Raw genomic sequence first — 15,588 nt, forward strand, 5'->3', positions numbered from 1 at the left:
CTCCTTCCTTGCCCTTTTCTCTGGGTCTTTTCTTCTCTTTGTCTATTTACACTTTCTCCTTCCTTCTTGTCCCTTTCTTTATTTCTTTCTTCTTGCTCTCTGTTATCTCTGCTTAATCTCTCATAAAAGGCTTTTGCTTGTTCTATTGTACTTATCCTATATCTCCTCTGATGGTAATGAAAGATCACTCCTTCTATCATATCCCATCTGTACATTATCTCATTCTTACTGCAAAAGAATATTGTTAGGAATTTATATTCCTGTCTCTTTCTAATTACTTGCAATGGTAAATCCTTATAAATTTCCACTATTCTATCTTCCACAATAATTTTTTTCTCATAATTTCTTTGCAATATTTGCTCTCTCATCCTTGAGCTTGTAAAACATGCCGTAATGTCTCTGTCCAATTTCCTTTCCTTTGCTGTCTTTGAGCTAAGTCTAAATGTCTTATCAATCTGTGCCTCCATCAAATCCTCCTCAATATCCACATATTTTGCCAGCATAGGTATAATTTTGTCGTATATTTGTTTGTCTTGTTCTTTAATTTCCCTAATTTTAATTGCCCTTTCCCTATATCTGACCTGCTGCAGAAGATTATTCTGTTGTTCCCTTAATTGAGCCTTTTCCAATTCTTCTGTTTTTTTCCAGACTTTCTGTTCTTTCTAATACTTCCTCCACCTCCACTTTCACTCCTGATATCTCTTTAGCTGTCTATTTCCCCCCCATCCATCTATCTCTTTCTGCATATCCTCCCTTATCTCATTCCTGTTATCCTTCAATTCATCCCGTATCTCCTTCTTAATTTTTTTTAAATTCCCTTAGTTCTTGTAGTATTATAGCAGAGATGTCTGCTTGCCCCAATGATCCTCTTCTCGCCGTCATACTTCTAGTTTGCATTCACTTATGTTTTACCTATTACCTTTTCTCCTATTTTCCTTACTCACTTTAGAGGATTACAATCCCTAATTTACTATTCATGCAAAACCAATATCCGTACTAAACATTAAGTATCCATATATCAAATACCAATATGGGAATCAGATAATTATAGTCCTTATTGCTTTACATGTTTTCCCCTTAAAATGTGGGTGCCTTGAGTCTGATTCTCTCTTCCATCACTGTCTAGTCTTTTAATTCCACCTTCTTTCCAGCTGTTTACAGTGAGGTCTGGTTGTTATCTTTACGCTGTTATTTCTCTCTCTTAATTTACTCAGCCTGTCCTCCCAGCTGTCCGTAATGAGCTCCAGATGTGTTCCTTTTGCTGTTTTATCTCACTTTTGAATTGCTGTCTTCCCAGCTGTCTGCAGTCAACTCCCAATATTTCCAATTTCTTTCATTGTCCAACAATTACACTCTCCAAATTAATGTTTAAAGTTTGTTTTATCAAGATATCAAATGTCCAGTCCAGTGTCCAGTATCCAATCTTATTCAAATCCTTCTGTTAATTCAAATGCACCAAAGAAAACCCCTTTTGTAAACACAAACATTCAGGTATTCCAATGCTTTAGGATCCGTTATTAACTCTCTACATCAATTTCTTACAACTCAATACTTAGTGACTTTCAGCTTAGATACAACAAATAGTCTGTAAAGGAGTAGCAGGCAACTACCACAGAAAAATAAGTTCAGAAGCTTACTCCTCTTTTTTACCAACATGTTTATCAGTAATTTACAACAGAGTCCAGCTTTCCTCAGTCCAAGGTTTTCTTTTCCCACATTCTTCCTGGTAAGGAGCTACTGCTCAGAGATTCAATTATAACACAGAGAGTTATCAAAATCTTCTTCCTTCTTCAATGTATAAAGTAAAGTTTGCCACGTTGCATCAGAGAATCCACACAGGAGCAAAGCCCTACAAATGCCAGCATTGTGGGAAATGTTTTTCTTCAAAGTCAAACTTAGTGAGACATCAGAGAGTCCACACTGGAGAGAAGCCATACAAATGCCAGCATTGTGGGAAATGTTTTTCTTTGAAGTCAAACCTAGTGAGACATCAGAGAGTCCACACTGGAGAGAAGCCACACAAATCCCAGAAGTGAAATGACATTATTTTTCTCAAGAATGCATACAAAGAATATATTTTCAGTCCGCTGGTGATAAGAAAAGGCCCTTGTGATTTTGTGTGTTAGGTTTGTCTGTCGATATGTCTGTTTAAGTTTTAAAGCTATATTTTGTTAAGTTTTGGTTTTAATTGCTATTAGTATATTTCTTTGCATTAGTTTATAAATTTGGCTGGGGATTATGGGTTGTGGAGTAGATTAGCTAGATAGAGGGGTGGGATTTCTTGCAGCTGGCTAGAATAGTTAAGGGAATGATAGCTTTTGGAATTTGTGGGATATTGGATGAAGAAAGTTGGTAGTCGGTAGTAACATAAAGAGGGCTAGTTTCTGGGCATGGCAAAGGGGGCTTTTTTGCCTATGAGGCGTAGACTGTGGGAATTGGAGGTGGGGGCTAGGTTTGGAAGAGGTTGGAGTTTTTGGTTTTAGGGATTTAATGTATTCTTTGGCTTGGGGAGGGCAGCTCTGGTTTAAAAGCTGAATTTCTCACTATGTGTTCTTAATAAAGTTCTTTGCTGTTTCAACACACTGGACTCACTGATGGACAGAAGTTGTGAATTTGTACAAAATTGACACTTTCTTCTCTCCTCAGTCCTCAGCTCCATTCCCAGCCATAAGAACAGAGGCAAACACACACACACGCAAACACATACTCAGAGAAACAGAGCTATATGTACAAAGCAGAGCCTTCCCAGCCTTTCTCTCCTGAGTCCAGCTCCGCTGGTTGGGCTCCATTCCGGAAGGAAGGAAAGAAGGATGGAAGGAAGGAAGGGCGTACTCCTTCTCTTCTTCCAAAGGCCGAGAGTGGAATAAGCAGCAGCAGCAAGGGCCTTGCGATCCCTGCGCATACTCAGGAGGGGCCTTTGGTTGCTAATGTGCATGCAGAGTTTCAGCCTCTGAAGCCATTGCTGCCCTCACAGCCTTCTCTGAGGGAGGGTAAGTGGAGGAGAGCCCTTGTTCGTTTGAAGGATTGGCTGGAGGGTCTTCTGGGGGGGATTGGGGTGTTGTAAGAAGGAATGAAACCCCGATCTCCCCCAAAAGAAAGGCAGGGGACCTGCTAGTCCGCCTCTCCCTCTTTCCTTCCCTGCCCCCTCCTTCAGGGGGTCCTTGGGGCCCAGGTACTTCAGAGGTTATTATGAGAAAAGAGGGCAGGGGGGACCCTTGGAGAGAGGCATGGCCATGGAGGGGAGGGGGATCTGAAGGTAAAAAGGGGTTTGAGAAGCCCCCTTCCTGTTTGAAAGTGGGGCAGAGGAGAGACCCTCCCTTCTGATGCCTCATTTGGGGGAGATTTTTGTGCCAAATAAAGAACATCACACAGCAGAGTCTTCAATAGCATTACATCAATCAATCAATTTTTTTTATTAATGCTTAAGCCAAAGGCCATTCGCATGATTAAAATGTAAAATCGGTGACAGAAATTCAGAATTATAAAATGCTCCATCAAATAACTAACATCCAAATTTTATACATTAAACATAATAAAATTCCAGACATTTAAATAAAACAACATTAAAAACAACTTCAACGTTTAGATAAGATCATCCCCATGACAATCAACTGCTATGTCCGCTATTAACCTTTGCCTGAATTTTGATTGCTGCTGAGGCAAACAGTGAAGCCTTATAAGTTACCTGAGAATCACTATCAGACAGGAGAAAAAAATCTTTTCACTGTAAATTGGACAGAATAGATCCCATAAATTTAGTTCTTGGATCAGTATATAATGAGCAAAAAAGCAGATAATGAGTTAAGTCCTCTATTTCTGGAGCTCCACAAATACATAAACGGGAATCCGTAGGTGTGTGTGAATATATACCATCAATCATGGCTGGAGGCATTGTTTGGAAACGAAGAGCTGTAAAAGCCTGCCTAAGCTTTGGGAATGTAAGCTTCTCTGCCCCCAACGGAGGGAATAGTGACCTTCAGCCCAACCTTGACCAGGAAACGATCCATGGTCCATGGCAATGCGGAGATATGGACTACCTCCACCCACGGATGTGCCTGTTCCATACAGAAGACCACAGCGAGAGTATGACCTGCACAATGCGTGGGATCAGAGATTGTGATGATCTCCTGGGGTCCAAGCAGCCAAACCACAGCCCTGTTATGGCTCTTAGCCCAGCAGACCCTTAAATTCCTTAAATCACGCTGCCTCCATCCAGTGAATTATAAAAGGACTTCCCTTAACCTACACTGGAACCGGTTAAGGAACCTTATTTCTACTTCTTTACTGATCTTCCCAAGCATCAACCAATCCAAGACACGTGTAAAAGGAGAGTCAAGTAGTAGATACTCCAAGGAGATATGTATTATAAATAATAAATATAACTAAATTATAAGTCATGCAAGATATTTCATACAAGGGATTAAAACAAATAAATAAACCTAAGCATCCAATTCTGAGACTAACTTCCAAGATCCGCTCTTTAACTCTCTCTCTCTCGATCTCCAGCCGACACAATCTCCCCAACTGTCTCTTGGTCTCTCAGGCCTTATATCTCCTTCTCATGGAAGCTTCCAGAAGAACCTTTATCTTGCTCTCTGATTGGTCAAGTGAGCCTTCCGTAGCAGTGATGTCATTCTGCATTTGCATAAACCTCCCTTTACTGCCTGAAGAAGATCTCCATTGACTGGAGCCCTGTTATTACAACAACAACAACAACAACCCCTCTTTTCATTGGAAGAGATTCACAACTATACCTTGTTTCCTGGTTGGGAAGAATAGGAGGATTCCAGAAGTTTCCATTTCCACTAAGATTAGGAGCTCCCAAATTCCCATGGAAGAGGGCTCCATGGAAGGAGCCCTGGTGGCGCAGCGGTTAAATGCCTGTACTGCAGCCATTAACTCGAAACCACAAGGTTGCGAGTTCAAGACCAGCAAAAGGGCCCAAGCTCGACTCAGGCTTGCATCCTTCCGAGGTTGATAAAATGAGTACCCAGACTGTTGGGGGCAAATTGGCTTACTTGCTAATTAGCTTATTTGCTGTTCACCGCTATGATCTTTGGAATAGCGGTATATAAATAAAACAAATTATTATTATTATTATTATTATTATTATTAAGGCATGTGCCAGGACAGAGCGGGGAACGGGGGGGTTCCTCATGGGCGGATTACCATTTGTCAGCTGAACTGGGGCTCAGGGTCCCTAAGAAGCGGAGGTGCTCAGGCCCCCAGAATCTCCTCTGAGCCTTCAGGAGAGCAAGACTCAGGGAAGGGACAGTCTGCCAGAGGCTGAGAGTTGCTTGGACCAAACCTTGATGGTACTTTTCCAAAAGCTGGCCAGGATTGGTTTCAGGGGCTGGCATTTTCCTCTCAGAGGACCATCAGGATCTCAAAGACCACTCCCCATTTTGGATTTTGTTTTTTTGACTGTGCTGCCCTCAGTGGAGACTTGCTTGCTCCTAAGGTGCCATGGAGGTGAGCATGGAATAGACAGGGAAGATGGCTTTGGTAATCTTTTCCACCACTGAGCTTACCTTGTGTTGACTTCAAGCCTGTCAAAAGAGAGCAGGAAAGTAATCGGGAGGAGAAAGCAAAGACCCACATTTGCTCCCATAAGCTCCCCTGAAGCTTTTCCCAGCATGCCCTAGTCCTCAGTCTCCCTCCCAGGCTCCTCCGTTTCCTAGAGAGATGGAAACCTTCAAGGGAGAGTCCGTGGGGGTCAAGCCAAGCTCTCCTCTGCTTCCCCAAGGCCTCCTTCTCCATCCACTAATGGTCTTTGGAAGGAAGACCTAGAGTGCTCTTGGGAAAGTTACTTTTGGAGGGACAGGGACTCCCAAAACCTCCCAGTCTGGTTCTAACATTAAGTATGTCAATTATCTGCAATGAACTGGGCCAAATGTTATGTCAGGAGTGGGATCATGTGGCCTTCGCTCTGTATCCCCATCAAGAAAAAGACTGAATCTCCATGACTGGTGCTATGTTTCATACTCTTGGGATGGGCAGCCAGGAAAACAGAATGCTTCAAAGAATTCAAAGGTTTATTGGATGGAGATAGAAGTGCAAGATGCCTTAAAATCATATGTTCTGAATCAAAGACAGCATCAAAGAGGCTCTAATAGTTTTAGAGGACAGAACCTGGATAGACACTTCCTCCAAACAAAAAGTATTTTGCTCTTCCACTTTCTCTCCTTTCTGGAAATGCTGATGCCTCAAGGGCTGGATCCTAAGCAAAACGAGAGATAAGGTTTGAACTGCTGTGCAGTTCAGAGGTCAAGGTGCAATTGTATATGGTTTTTTCAAGGTGTAATTATATAAATAGTTTAATTTTAAAAAATAGTTATAATTTTAATACATTTGCATTGTCATTAATTTGTACTGTATTAAATTTATTGTTAGCCACCCTGTGTCCCTATATTGGGAGAAAGGATGGATGTACAGCGCGCCCGCTTCATATGCGGGCGCGCTTTACGCGGCTTGAGCATACGCGCTCAAGCCATGGGGCGTGCGTGGGGCGGAGCGTCCCATTCAATTGAATGGGCGCATGCGCCCGTTGCGCCCCCCGCACCGCCGTGCCGCTGTGCACGAGCCCCATTGTTTCCAGTGGGGCTTGAGCATAGGCGGAAATCACCTTATGCGGAGGGATCCGGAACGGATCCCGGCGTAAGGCGAGGACCCACTGTATATAAATAAACTAAATAAACTGGAGATCCTTTGAAGATCAATGGGTTTCTTGGTGTAAATAGCCCTCCACCAATAGAGACAGAGATTGAATGAGTCTGTCCAGAATTGCTATGGGTCATTTTTGGCACCTGGGTTGTGTCTCCATTGCCCGAACCTAGCACTTTGACACCACGAAACTTAAAGGACTCTGTCCAACAGAATCCTGGGATTTCTTATTTCATAAAGTACTTAGAATTATATAGCAACTCATGAAGGACTGCACTGGGGCTCTCTACCAAGCATCCAGTTCTAAGCACCCCATTCCCAGGTTTCTGTAGGATGGATCCACAGCCGGTAACATGGCACCAAACTGGTACAATTGGATAATATGTATAGGACTTTGGTTGCCTACTTTCTGGTGTCCCTCCATCTCTCTTATAGGGTTGTGAATTCAGGTCCTGAGGTTTGTGAGCTAAAACTTAGGACCTGGGGCAGGGCCTCTAGCGATCTCATTCAGCCCAATGCATAAATTACTAATCACAGTCGCTCACAGTTTGTCATTCAAATCTACAGTGGAACCTCGCCATACGCAGGCGCGCCATACGCGGCCTTGAGCATACGCGTTCAAGCCGCGGCGCGCATGCGAGGCGGAAGGGGCGGCGCGTCCCATTCAGTTGAATGGGCGCGCGCGCCCGTTGCGCCCCGCACACCTCCGCGCCGCCGTGCACGAGCCCCATTGTTTACAATGGGGCTCGAGCATAGGCGGAAATCGCCATACGCGGCGGGATCCGGAACGGATGCCCCGCGTATGGCGAGGTTCCACTGTACTAATATACTTTCCTGTGTAGAAATGAAGAGAGAAAATTTTAAAGGTCTGTTCCCAGATCAAGGGGAAATGAGAGAATTATTCTTTCTCACTTGCTTGGAGAGACAGGATAAAAAGCGTGAAGTCGAAGGCTTTCATAGCCGGCTTCCATAGGTTTTTGTGGGTTTTGTGGGCTATGTGGTCACGTTCTAGGCTTCTTCTGATGTTTCGCCAGCATCTGTGTCTGGCATCTTCAGAGATGCCAGCCACAGATGCTGACGAAACGTCAGGAAGAAACTCTTCTAGAACATGGCCACATAGCCCAAAATATCCACAAAAAACTAAGGATAAAAAGCATTTAATTTAGTCTCCTTTTTTCTTGCCAGATGGCAAATGCAGAGTATAGTAGTGAGCCCTTGTACCACCACAACTGAGAGAAAGCAAGAAACTAAACCAATCCATAGACCCCTGCAACTTTTCTAGTTGAAGAAACCAATTAACCAAGCCTCGCAAATTATAATAAGCTACTGCTCTCACATCTGATCTGGATGTTTGCAAAGAGCCCTTTCCTCTTTCCTGGAATTGGGCTCCTTCCAAAATGGAGAAGAGGCAGCCTCATCTCCTGTCTGAAGATCATGCATGAAAACTGGAAGCTCCATGCTAGGCCCTGCTGTATCGTATCTTTACTGCCACGTGTAAAAAGGGCAAGGAAAAACACCTGTTACAGGAGAAGAAAGCAAATAAAACCTGATCCTTTCTGGTCCAGGTTTAGGTCCTGGGCAAAAGAAGGGAAACCAGGATTTGACTTGGGAGTGAGCGAATGTTGTGTGGCCTGCCCTGCCTGACTGGGGGCCTCCCTGGGGACCAAATCCATCTCCCTTCTCTTCTCCTTCAGTCAGCATTCTCACAAAGTAACCAAATTTAGGGGTCTCCCATCAACATCTTGAGGCACCCACCTTTCCTTTCCTTTCCTGCCAAGGAAACCCAGAAGGAGCCCTTCTTCCCAAGCAGCCAATGACCAAACCCACCAGCCTTCTAGAACCCTATTCAGGCTCCAAGCCAACCGCTAACAATGGTCCAAGTTCAGGGCTGCTTTAGCTGTCTGGCTGAATGCTAGGGAATTCTGGGAAGTGTAGTTTTGTGAGATATTTAGTCTTCTCTGTCAGACAACTCAGATGCCATAATAAACTGAAATTCCCAGGATTCCCAAGTACTGAACTAGGGCAGTTAAAGTGGTTTATTTCTGCAAACTGGATTATTTCTGCAATGTGTTTTTGACCTCTGTTACTATTTGAGCATCCACAAGGCTCTGTGGGTTTGAAGGGAAGATTCATCATCATCATCATCATCATCATTTCTGCAGTGTCTTTGAACCAGATCTGAGAGAGCCCTGCAGCCTGGATCTGCCCAAATCCCAAATATTGCCCTCTCAGGAAAGCCTGGAGATATTAACCTTTAAGGACCAGAACTCCTCAAAGGCTGACTTTCCCAATCTCTCCGGAGAGACCCTCCTGGACCTAGAGCAGCCTCAAAGAAAGGTGTCCCATTGAATGGGGGGCCCATGTCTTTCTGAGTCTGTGGGTCCAGAGGAAGAGGACTGTTTTCCAGGACCCTCTTCCTAACCTCACAAGGCAGCTCTTAGCATTTGCCCAACACTGATCTTGAACATGCAAAGTTCAGGCAAGCAAGATCTGCTTTGCTCTTTGCAAAAAAAGATGGAAAAACAATGGGCCCTTGGTATCCTTTGAGATTTGGTTTGGATAGAAAATCCATGGGTGCTCAGGTTTCATTATATAAAATGGGTGACTGGGTAAGTCACACTCTCTCAGCCTCAGAGGAAGACCAATGACCAGCTGGAAGGCACACAACACACACACACATCTACATGAAATGCCATTCACTCTGGGCCATGAAACCCACTGCAGGGGAACCTTGGGCAGCTTCCTCAGCCTCAGAGGAAGACAAAGGGCAAAGTGGAAGGCAAACCTGAAGGCAAGGAAATCCTGGGAATAGAGTCACTAGACACGAGTTCAAGGCACGCAGCACACACCCCAGTCACCAAGGCACACTCTCTCAGCCTCAAAGGATGGCAATGGCAAACCCTCTGCAATAAAACGTACAAAGAAACTCCTGTGACAGTGTTGCCTTGGAGTCCCCAGAAAGGAATTGAAGGCACACAACACTCCCCCAAAGTCTGGGAGGAAAAGGAGGAGGAAGGTTTAGAGGAAGGGCCTGAGGAGGAGGAGGAGGAGGAAGGGGAGGAGGAGAAGGAAGAAGGCTTGGAGGAAGGGCCTGAGGAGGAGGAGGAAGGCTAGAAGAAGGACCTGAGGAGGAGGAGGAGGAGAAAGGCTCAGAGGAAGGGCCTGAGGAGGAGGAGGAAGAGGAAGGCCTTACAGGATGGACCTGAGGAGGAGGAGGAGGAAGGCTTAGAGGAAGAGCCTGAGGAGGAGGAGGAGGAGCAGAGAGACCTCTGGAGGATTCTGCAGAGGAAGAAGAAGGAGAAGAAGAAGGGGCTCCTGAGCATACGCAGAGGCCTCTGGGGGAGAAGCCACAGGGAGAAAGCTCCTGGTTGTAACTTATTATTAGTAGTAGCATTAGTATTATTTTATTTATTTATAAAGACATGGAAAGATGTATTTATAAAGAGTATCTCAGTGAATCTCTGTATTATAGCATCAGAAAGATTTTAGGTGTTGTTAAGGTTTGGAAATACTTCTGACTTTGGAGCCCTTTCATCCTCCATTTTGGGTTCCCTGAAGGCCTCAAACTGCCAACTGCCAAGGGCTGAGGCAGAGGCAGCCATTTTGTGTTCCAGCAGCCATTTTGTGTTCTGGCTGCCGCTTTGTGTCCTGGCGGCCATTTTGTGCTGCTTGTGACTGTATGGAATAATGTTCCTGAACCTTCTCTGAGGCCTCAGTTGAACAGAGGCTTCTCTTTCTCTCCTGAGGCTCCAGAGTCAGAAGGAGGCCAGGCTCCTTGGGCCAAAAGGAAGGAAGTGTGTCTCTTTGTGTGTCTTTTCTGAGAGGGTTTTCTTATTACAAAGCTCTGCTCCTTCTGGGGAAGATGGGTTTTAAAAGGGATCAGAAATGGGAGGATAGTTTTCATACAAGCCTTATTCTGATTCTTCACAAACATTGGGCTTTGGCTTCTAAGAGGAGGATTGCCCCCAAAAAAGGCCAAAAGTGGCTCCTTTGGGAGGTTTTAAAAGTCTCCCCAGTTTCCTTATTAATAGATTTTTAGGCAAGAAGGAAGGAGACAGACCAGAATAACTCATATTACCAAGAATGAAACAAACAAACATACAAACAAACAAGAACAACAAAAATAAGGATTAGACAGAAAACCAAACTGCTTTTATTTAAAAAAGCAAAACCATTTTTAACAGGAGAAAAGTATGAATTGGGTTCTTCTATCCTTTATAACCGACTGAGGCTGTATCTGAACTACAGAAATAATCCGGTTGGAAACCACTTTTTTTCTTTTGTAATTTATTTATAAATAATCCTTTACAAACAAAAATGAAAAAAACATACCAAGACATTTGCATAACAAATACAACTACAACAACAAAAAGTAGAAATACCTATATGATACACATACAACATGCAATAAATAACATCCTGATATACAAAACTGTCAGAAATATACTATTCAGTTACTTCCAAGATAAGCTAAGATGACCCTTTTATTTAATTTACTTAAATTCCTACAAGGTATCGATACGTGTTAAACCTCTAATGTTCATGTAGACTTTCCATATGATATCTGGGATCATAAATTAAAAATTAGTATTACAAAATAAATCAAAGCATGACCAGTCCTCTTTAGTTTTCTCAACTGGTTTATCCCTCATGATTGCGGTTATAATGTCTAATCCCTTTGCTTCTCTTAGTTTAATTATCCACTCCTCTGTTTTAGGAATTTGGATGTTTTTCCAATACTGTGGCGGACCATCTACAAAATTAGTCTGTAAAATCTTTTAGCTACTTCCTTTTTCAGTTTACATGTCATATTGAGCAAAAAGATCAAAGGCTTTAAAGGTATATCTACCTGTAAGAACTCAGACATAGTTGATTTTATATACATCCAATATTCCTTAGCCTTATCACAACTCGACCAGAGATGGAGGAAGGACCCTTCATGTTTCAAGCATTTCCAGCATCTCTTGTCTCTGGTATTGTAAATTTTATTGATTTTTGTGGGAGTCATGTACCACCTAAATAACATTTTCACATAATTCTCTTTACAATTTCGACAGACAGTAAAATTCTTTGTTTCCTTCCAAGAATGCTCCCAGTTCTCTAATTCTATCGGGTTTCCAACATCTGTAGCCCAAAATATAGAATGCTTTATTACCTCATCTTCCAAATCTCTTTCTTTCAACACATTGTAATATTTTCATGTTTCTTTCCATTATCTTCTATAATAGTATCTAACTCATTCTTTGTATTAATAAAATTGGATTAATAAAACCAAATTTTTTGAGATCTACTTTAAATCTTTCTGCCAATTGAAAATGTAAAAACCAATCAATTTGAATATCTGCTGCTTCTAACTGATCCCTTGTTTTCAGAATTAGGATATTACTATTATCCTACAATAAAATATCTTTATAGGTAATCCAGTTTTTTATATTAGTTCTAGTTCTAACATAAAGAGCCTCTTCAGGACATATCCATAATAGTATGTTTCTATAATAAAGATTTTAAATCTTATACCAGACCCGCTTTAACTCTCGTGGTTCCATCCTGTGGAATCCTGTGATTTGTATTTTGTTGTGGCATGAGAGCTTTCTGGCAGAGAAGCTAAGTGTCCCAACCGTAAAATCCCAGGATTCCATAGCACTGAGGGTTAAAGCGGTGTCAAGGTGCCTTATTTCTATAGTGCGGATGCAGCCTTCTTGGGAAAGGGGCTGATGCTGGAGAAAAGAGGAGGAATGCAGAAGGAAAGGAGGATGGAGGACGGACGGAGGGCCACCTGCAGCTGGACTGGCCTCCCTGAGCAGTCAAGACCTGAGCTGGGTTGTGGACGATGGACACTCTTAATATCAATATTAATATCTTTCACTATTGATTGTAATTAAGGAGGGGATCAGATTCCTCCTTTCAATAGCATCAGGAAAATGGTTAGGTGTTGTTCATGTTTGGAAATCCTGTTTGGGGCCCTTTCCTCCTCCATTTTGGGTTCACTGAAGGCCTCAAACTTCCAACTGCCAAGCGCTGAGGCAGAGGCGGCCATTTTGTGTATTGCTTTTGATTGTGGGGAATAAGGTTCTGGAACCTTCTCTGAGCCTCAGTTGAACAGAGATATCTCCTTCTCTCCTGAGGCTCCAGAGAGAGAAGGAGGCCAGGCTCCTTGGGCCGAAAGGAAGGAAGTGTGTCTCTTTGTGCCTCTGGCCCTCCATTTTGGGGTGAAGGAAGGAAGGGGCCTGTGGGGGTCTGAAGAAGGGAGGCAGGGACTCAGGGCTAGGTGGAGGCTGGGCTTTGGGGGCTGGGAGAGAGAGGTGGGGAAAGAGACCCTCCCTTTGGGCCCTAGCTGGGGAGGGTCCATCGGTCCTTGTCTCCCTCTTTGGGAAAGGAGACCCCCTCAGCCCCCTGGACTCACTCCTGCCAATCATTCTTAGGGCTGGGACTCAGAAGACTTTCCTAGGCATTGTCACATTCTGCCTCCATGGCCATTGGCACTGACCTTTCCCCATTGCCTTCCCTCCCTCAGCCCTGTGGACCTCCTCCTCCTTCGCACTCAGAGCAACCCTTCTCTACGGCTGAGGAGACGGCTTCTGACCCGGGGAAGCTCCGGCCATAAAGGACTGCAGAAGAGGCCTTTCTTTGGCTGCAGGAATCAGGGTCTTTGTACTGAAGGTAGGTCTCTATTCCTGGAGCTGAAAGAGGACCCTTGTTTAAATGCTTCAGTCCAGGATTGTGTGGAAGGGTTGCAGCTGAGAGACTGAGCCCAAGCTTTGCAGGCATAAAGCCCCAAATTCAGTCTCTGGCAGCATTGTCTTCCCAGAAGGTGGAAGTGAGATTTCCAGACCCCAGACACACAGTGCGCCAGTGAGTCCTTTGTGTGGGGAATGTGTTGTTTACTAGAGCTTTGTGAGGTGTTTGTTTCACTGGGTTTATAAAAAATAACTTTCATTTATCTTTGTTGATTTAGAAAAGGCCTTCGATAACATAGGATGGGATATATTATTTAAGCAACTTGAAAAAATCGAAATAGGAGCTTCTTATATTAGATGGATAAAGGCAATGTATAAAGATCAAAGAGCCAAACTAATTGTTAACTATAAAGAAACAGAGGAATTTAAGATTTCTAAAGGTAAATGGCAAGTTTTCCCACTTTCACCCCTTTTGTTCATTCTGATCCTTGAAGCACTGAATAATAGGATAAGATTAGAAAATAAGATCAATGGAATAAAAATTAAAAACAATTGAGTTTAAAATGAGAGTCTTCTCAGACGACATTTGTATTCCCTGGAGAACCCAGAAAAGAGCACAAGACAATTGATGGATGTAATAGTGGAATTGGAATATGTTTCAGGACTAAAAGTAAACAGAGACAAAACAACATTAATAACAGAAAATATGGGGAAAAGGAAGAACAAATGCAGGAAGAAATTAGTGGATTTAAAGTGGGAAAGAAAGTTAAATATCTAGGAATAAATTTAACAAATAAAAACTCATATCCATTTCACAATAACTATGAGACACATGGAAGGAAATCAGAAAAGACCTAGAAAAAATGGGGGAAATTACACTTATCGCTATTAGGAAAAATATCACTGATCCAAATGAGTTTCCTTCCTGAAATACTGTTTCTGTTTCAAGTGATACCCATCATCCAGAATGAAAATCCATTGAATCAATGGCAAAAGGAAATCTCAAAATTTAATTGGAATAAAAAAAGAGCCAGGATAAAAACGAAAATACTTTGTGATGACAAAAGTAGAGGAGGGCTGGGTTTACCAAACTTAAAAGTTTATTTTGCTGCTTGTTGTTTATTTTGGATTAGAGAATGGTTTATGTCAGAGAATGAACAATTATTATGTCTGGAGGGTGAACATTTAAGATTTGGGTGGCATGGATTCCTAATTTCCGGTAAAGAGAAAGTTCATAAAGAAAGTACAAATCATTTCATGAGAAAAGCTCTATTGAAGATATGGGGAGAACAAGTGTAGAATATGTCCAAAAATACCTTTATGGTGTTTGCCGCATGAGGCTCTTTTCGGGAGGAAAGTATCCAGAAAACTAAATGGTTAAGATACAAGGATGTCCTGAAAGAATCGCAAGTAAAGCTAGAGATCAAAACACAAGAAGAACTTAAAGAATCTGGCCTAGATTGTCACTGGTATCTTTATCGTCAAATGAGGGAGAGGTTTAAAATAGATGTGGAATTAGAAGGAATACAAAATGGAAAATGGGAATTGTGGAAGCCATGCTCCATGGTCATTCCATGCCTGATGAGAGTCTTGGGTGCGAGGCATTGGAGAAGCATCCAGCTGTGTTTCTCTAGCCAGAAGCCAAAGGAAGGCATTCTCCTCTGAGAGCCACTGGGGAGGTCAGGAGGTTTCAGCAGATGATGCGCTCATTTCACATCTAGCTACAGGGACATAGCCAGGGTCCTCTCCAATTCCCCATCCCCTGACCCCCCCCCCTCCACTCTCACAAGGCATGGAGTGTCAGGACCATGGTGAACAGGTCTGAGGAAATGACATGCATGTGGCCACTTGTTGGAGCTGTTGTGGAAGTCATTGACAGCTCTAGTGGCAGTTAAATGTGTCAGCATTTAAACAGTGCATCATTGGAATGTTGATGCAACTGTCAACTGTCATTCTCAACTGTCACCGAGGAAGAGTCAGACAATGTGTGCCTCAGAGTGGGTTGTTACTGGTGTGGATGGTGGAGGGTGTCGATGTATATAGTGTTGTACACAGTGAAACATCTTATAGGAATAAAAGCCTCATCTGAGAGAAGATTACAGTGTCTCTTTGCTCATTGAGAAAGCGACAGGTGTTTCTTCAGTTCACAATCTACTGATTACAGTCAAGGTGGAGAATCTGGCGTCAAAAGTTAACGTGTTGCCTCATGTGCTGCGCAACATAGCAATGTCAAAAGCGTTTTAACATG

The 15,588-nt window shown here is 43.0% G+C and overlaps 1 protein-coding gene across 1 annotated transcript in view; it reads right to left on the reverse strand.

Moving 5' to 3' along the window:
• Positions 1–15,588, reverse strand: part of LOC149278062 (uncharacterized) — a 498,960-nt gene that overhangs the window by 223,128 nt on the left and 260,244 nt on the right. The window lies entirely within an intron of this gene.

Source organism: Sceloporus occidentalis, unplaced genomic scaffold (genome assembly GCF_023333645.1).
Source record: "Sceloporus occidentalis isolate IW3139 unplaced genomic scaffold, rSceOcc1.0.p SCAF_202, whole genome shotgun sequence".
NCBI classification, from domain to species: domain Eukaryota; kingdom Metazoa; phylum Chordata; class Lepidosauria; order Squamata; family Phrynosomatidae; genus Sceloporus; species Sceloporus occidentalis.